At 50.7% G+C, this 6,275-nt stretch overlaps 1 long non-coding RNA gene across 1 annotated transcript; it reads left to right on the top strand.

Moving 5' to 3' along the window:
* Positions 1 to 1,212: 1,212 nt before the first annotated feature.
* LOC122363384 lies at positions 1,213 to 1,658 on the top strand. The gene is made up of 2 exons (XR_006253355.1): positions 1,213 to 1,372; positions 1,521 to 1,658. It is a non-coding gene; the product is annotated as an uncharacterized LOC122363384 (long non-coding RNA).
* The last annotated feature ends 4,617 nt before the right edge of the window (positions 1,659 to 6,275 follow it).

Below are 6,275 nucleotides of genomic sequence, written 5' to 3'. Positions count from 1 at the left end.
TAAAGGCACTTATCATTGACTAATAATGTTAAGGTCGTCAGAGCCCTGCTTAGAGGCTGACACAGGCTGGGCGCTGTCTCCCCTCTGATTGGTCGAGACGCACTAGCACACTGCGGCTTGGCTCCGCCCACTTGCGGTCCAGCCTCGGGTCATGTCGGCGGCAGTCGCAGTCCGGCCGGCCGGCGTGCGGGCCGCGCGCGCAGCGCAGCGGAGTGGAGCACTTGTTTGCATGTTATGAACTTTTGATAAGCTGTTCTACGACAAATCAGGACGGAGGAAGAAAGAGAAAGGAAGAGGAGACAAGGTGACAATGAGACGAACGGTAAACATTGGCTAGTGGACAACAAACAATATGCATAGCCACTAGAGCAGAGACAGGAGACAAAGACGGTTGACGAAAGACAGACAAAATTAAAAAGATGGTAGACCAGAGACAAGTGACGAAGATAGAGATTAGGCTATAGACGAGAGACAATATACTATAAACGTATAGACGAGAGACTGACAAGGGGGAGTGAAGGATGGGAGATCATTAACTCTCGATATTGCATATCTACATTTTCAGATTGAGTCATCCTATATCTTTCCCTGTTTTATTGTTTTTTCGGGCCTAAGATCTATCAACAACATTCTTAAGTTAAAGCATTGTGGAAATGTCATGGAAAGATTTACCTATTATTTTCACCCCCAAAAATAAAAATTTATTCTTGAAATACCTACAAGTACATATGTGGATATTTTCAAATAAATAAGGCCGTTGAATGCAAAGACAGTCCGGTGAATTCTGTCCCGTTACTCCTTAAATGCACAATAGCCTGTAGGAAAACGGCTGCGGAGAGGCTCGCTATAAATTATTGAAAATAAGATTATTTTAAGTCTGCATAGGGAATAACAAACATTCTGTAGCTAGAAGGAGTGCTTATTGTTTTATACATACACCGATCTGCATTGCATTCTTCATCCTTATTTTCTCCGCGCGAGATACATTTATTCACGCAAGGATACCTGCGTTAGCGTGTGTCTTGTTCCAGCCCGTCAGAGCTCCGCACCGCTCTAACCCCGAGCGGCGAATGACCGGTCCCGGTGTCGCGGCGCAGTGGGCGGAGCTTAGCTGCGGCGCAACAGCTGACGCTGCAACGCCATGCTAGCCTCTACCACGGTGCAGAGTTTTCCGATCAATTTTTACCATTATAAGTCAATGACAAGTGTTGCGACCACCGAGTCTTACTGAGGTTTCTCTTTTCTCAGGTCTTGCACTGACAGACATGTATAAATATTAACTGTGTGTGCCTGAACTGACAAGCTGGCATGATGAGATGGCATGCTGAGACTGCTATGCTGAGACTGGCATGAACTGGGAGCGGAAACTTCGGTAACGCTTTACTTTGCATATGATCTACTTTTTCATATGTTTGCTTATCATTGGTTGTTGCCATCTTCATTTTCTCTTTGTCTGTCAATGGTCATCGCTCATTAACTTCTGTGTCATTGACTGTGTTATGTGCTGTCTCTGCTTGCAGAAACCCCACTTTGCTGCATGCGCGCAAGGCTGTGTTTTGTGCCATTCCTTCTGTTTCTATCTTTTTCCTTTGTTTGCCTTTCAATGTATCCTTCCCTTTACGTCTTTCATTTTTGTGTACAATAAAGCGTTCAACGTACAGAAGCATGTGGGAGTACAAAGACCGCTACAGTTTCGAAGTCCGTGTTGGACATTGAAGTCTCATATCTACAAGGATCGGCTCATCTCTCTGCTGCTCAGTCTGTTGAATCTCATTGTACAAAATGGATGTCAAGTCGCTGAAAGGTGCCAGGGCTAAGAAGCTGGGAAACCTGACCAGGATCAGGAGACGTGCCTTCATCATCATCGATGCAAAGGGAAGCCGCACCCAGCTAAGTGAGCTATTGAAGGATCTGGATCAGGCCTTGGAGGCAATTCAGGAGGTGAATGAGCAGTATGTGTCATTGCTGACAGAAGACGTGGAGCTTGAATCAGCTGCAGTATACATGAAGGATGTAGAGAAACAACATGAGGATGCTGTTAGCAGAATTGAAGAGCATTTGATCAGCCGGAAGGACGAGGCACCATCTGTGGCATCTGGCAGCCATGTCTCCAATTCCAAGTCCACGGCATCTGACAGAGCCAGGATTGCGGCAAAGGTAAAGCGTCTTGAAGCCGAGCAACTTGGACAACGGCTGGAGTTGCAAAAGCAAGAACAGGAAATACAGAGGAAACTTCAGCTACAGGCGGCAGAGGACGCCAGAGCAGCTGCTGAACTCGAGGCCCAGCTTCTGTGCGCCGCAGAGACTGGGGATGATCTTAACAGGGATCGGATGGTTGACTTTGTTGGAGAACCCGCGGCTCAGCTTCCCACTGACTGTCCTGGGCTGGATCGTGGCTCTGCTGTGGAACCTGCGACACTGGGTTCAGACCTTCCCCATTGTCTCAATGTACCAAGTGATCGTTCTGAACGTCCCCATCCTGATCAGTGTCCTGTTGCAGCTGGTGTAGCTGACGCTGCTGTGACCAGTGCTGGTGTCGATGTACCCACTCGGAATGGGAATGAGCTTACCACTGATGGAGCCAACCAGCATCCAGGTGCTTCTCAACTACAAACCCGTGGTGTTTCAGAACCGCTGCTTCACTGTGCCCTTCCCCGACTCACACTTCCGAAGTTTGATGGTAATCCGGGAGAGTGGGTGAAGTGGTTTGCGCTCTTTCGCACCCTGGTACATGATCAGGAGATGCTGACGCCCACTGAAAAGATGATTCATCTTCAGTCTGCAGTAACCGGATTGGCGCAACAGACCATAAAGGGGCTGCTGTATGATGGAAATTTGTACGGTGAGGCGATCAAGATGCTCCAGGAAAGATTCGGCAGACAGGAGGACATTGTGAGCTCAACTCTGGAGAAGGTGTTTGCATGTCCCTCTCCTTCTCTGCAGGACCCGATCAGCCTTGAAAGATTCCAGTCCACAATCCATTGCGCCATAGCTGTGTTTGAAAGTATGAAATACGATGGGGACCTGAACAGTTTTGAGAATCTGAGGCGTGTCGTGCAAAAGCTGCCTTCAGATCTCATGAAAAGGTGGAGTGAACATGTTCTGAGTCTCGAGCCTGCAAGACCCAGTCTTCTGCACCTGGATTCCTGGTTGCGCAGGCAAGTCAGGATAGCCCTGAACTATGCTGCTGTCTCCAAGCAGCCTGGCAGGCAGCCAACAGGAAGGAGTGCTAACGAGGGGAGGAAACAAGGAGGCGCCATGAAACGGACAGTCCAGCGAACGGCACTGGTGACGGAGGCTCAGCACATGGCGGGCAAGGTCTGCATCTGCTGTGAAGCTCTCCATGACGTAACAACCTGTCCCACGTTCCTCAGCAAGCCTGTGGACGAGAAAGCCATCCTTGTCTCCAAGTCCGGAGCATGCTTCTTCTGCCTGAGGAAAGGTCATGCAGTCAGACATTGTCGTTTTGCAAAACGATGTAGCATCGAGGGTTGCAAGATGAAGCATCACAGGCTGCTGCATGGCAGCAAGAGGGTCGGCGTTCAGTCCAGTAGCCAGGTGCCAGGCTCTGAGCTGGACGGACAGCGAGTGGTTGCTGCCGCATCTCTGGGTGGCAAGCCTGTAACAACTCTCCTGCAGGTGGTGCAGGTCACTATTGTCGGCAAAGGTGGTAAGACCAGGAAGGTGTGTGCGCTCCTTGATCCTGGCTCTCAGACGTCCCTGGTTGCAGAGGATGTTGTTGAAGAACTTGGTCTGGAGGGAGAGCAGCAGACACTTCGGCTGCGAAACGTGGAAGGCAGTGGCTCCCAGCAGAGGACGAGGAGGTTGCAGTTGCAGCTGATCACTGACGGAGATGAAGGCTACGCAGTTGTAGTGCCGGAAGCCTTCTCAGTGAAGGAAATCAATCTGACGGTGCCTCACTTCCCAGTGAAGCACTGGCATCATGTCCAGGGCCTGAAGCTACCGGACTGCCGTGGACGGAAGGTAGAGCTCCTCTTAGGGGCTAACGTCATCGAGGCAGTTCTCCAGCTCGAGGTGAGGACAGGAAACCCAGGGGATCCTGTAGCAATCAGGACTGTCTTCGGTTGGACGCTCACCGGATCTGTGGCTGAGCTTGTTCCCAGACAAGTGCGAGATGTGATGTTGATTCATCGGGCCACTGAGGAATCGGATCTTTGTGATGCTGTGAAGGATTTCTGGGCTACTGAGTCGTTCGGCAGTATGTTTGAAGGGCAAGTGTCTCGTTCACGTGATGACATCCGAGCGCAGGCTACTCTCAACGAGATGACTAAGCTGCGAGATGGTCACTATGAGGTCGGATTGCTGTGTAAGAAAGACGGCGTGAAGATGCCTGACAACAGGAAGATGGCCGAGAGAAGACTGCAATCGTTGGAGAGGAGCCTGTCTCGTGACCCAGCAAAAGCTGCCGCTTATGAAGACGTTCTGATGGGCTATGTGACGAAGAACTACGCCCGCAAAGTGTCACCGGAGGAGCTGGCCAGGCCCAGCGAAAAGAGATGGCTGCTCCCCCATCACGCGGTAAGCAACCCGAACAAGTCGAAAGTCCGCGTAGTGTTCGACGCCGCTGCCCGCTGTGAAGGAATCTCCCTCAACGATGCCCTCATCACCGGCCCTGATCTCCTGCAAAGTCTGGTTGGTGTTCTGATCAGATTCAGACAGGAGAGAGTGGCGCTCGTGGCCGATGTGGAAGCAATGTTCCACCAAGTGCGGGTGAGAGTGGAGGACCAGCCGGCGCTGAGCTTCTTGTGGCGGCACATGGATAGGAGCAGACCTCCAGATACATATCAAATGATGGTCGTCATATTTGGCGCCCGATGTAGCCCGACCCTGGCCAACTACGCTCTACGAAGAACGGCGGAGGACCACAAGGAGGACACAGATGAGTCGAGAGCCACTGTTGAATCTGTCAAGCGCAACTTCTACATGGATGACCTGCTCGTTTCGGTTCCAGATGTAGAACAGGCGAGGAAGATGCGTACGAACGTGACTGAGCTGGTGGCCAAGGGCGGTTTCCGTTTGACGAAGTGGACCACGAACAAACCAGAAGCTCTCCAGGGTGTCCCAGCTGATGAAATGAGTGCATCCGGGCTCGACTTGGCGCATCTCGGCCAGGGCACTCAGCGTGCTCTGGGATGCGTCTGGAGGCCTGGTAGCGATGCTCTCGGCGTGAAGGTAACAGACATGGACGTCCCAGCTACCAAGCGTGGCGTTCTAAGAAGACTGTCTATGGTCTTCGACCCTATTGGAATCGTCTCTCCGTTTGTTCTCAGGGCCAAGCTGCTCGTCCAGCACCTCTGGAAGCTGAAGCTCGACTGGGACTGCCAGCTGAGCGGAGAAGAACTCCTGGCTTGGGAGAACTGGTTGTCGGAGATGCCTCATCTCGAGACCATCGAGATCCAGCGATGCTACGCGGCTGATGTTCCGCCGGATGGTGAAGTCACAGGTCGAGAGCTTCACATCTTTTGTGACGCATCCCAAAAGGCCTTTGGTGCAGTCGCATACCTCAGGATGTCATGTGCCGACGGCACGAAGACCACCTCCTTCATCATGTCACGGACTCGTCTCGCTCCCTTGAAGCAATTGACAATTGTTCGCCTTGAGCTGCAGGCTGCTGTGTTGGGGGTGAGGCTGGCCAACTTCGTCAAAGGAGAGCTCAGGGTATATAGAACAACGGGTACACCAACGACGCGGAAAGCGCCCATTTTACCTGGATGAGTTACATGGAAGGTGATATATTTTTTGAATATGGAATAAATAGAGTATTCCATTCTGACGAGTAAAGCCAATTTCATAAAGCAGTTATTTTTAAATTATATGAACCAGAAATAACATACTAGCCATAGTTTAAAACTTAGCATAAAGTTAGTTGAAAAGCCTATAGTTGATACTAAGATGGAAGGAATCTATGGAAGGCGGAAATGGCGCAGCTGTTTCATTCTTAAAATGTGTTCGTAAGCAGGATTCACGAGATGCTAGCGACATCTAATAACATAATCGGGGACGCTCATTGGCTGATAGACTCCGTGAGCAGTATCGCTAACCTACGCTAGTACAGGGTTGAGGCAATGTGCGCATGCGCAGGAACTAGTGCTCTCATGGAGGGGCTTTTGGTACCTCGGGCAGCGCCCAATGCTTTTTGGACCTGTTATGGCCTCCGCATCGAAAAACGCTAGATAAAAAGGTTGTAGAGGAAGCTTGAGGCTACCTTTCCCCACAATAATATTGGCACTTTATCTTATAGCTTACGTGTGGGG

Source organism: Amphibalanus amphitrite, unplaced genomic scaffold, assembly GCF_019059575.1.
Source record: "Amphibalanus amphitrite isolate SeventyFive unplaced genomic scaffold, NRLGWU_Aamphi_draft 000618F_arrow, whole genome shotgun sequence".
NCBI lineage: Eukaryota > Metazoa > Arthropoda > Thecostraca > Balanomorpha > Balanidae > Amphibalanus > Amphibalanus amphitrite.
This window is presented reverse-complemented; position numbering and strand designations above follow the sequence as displayed.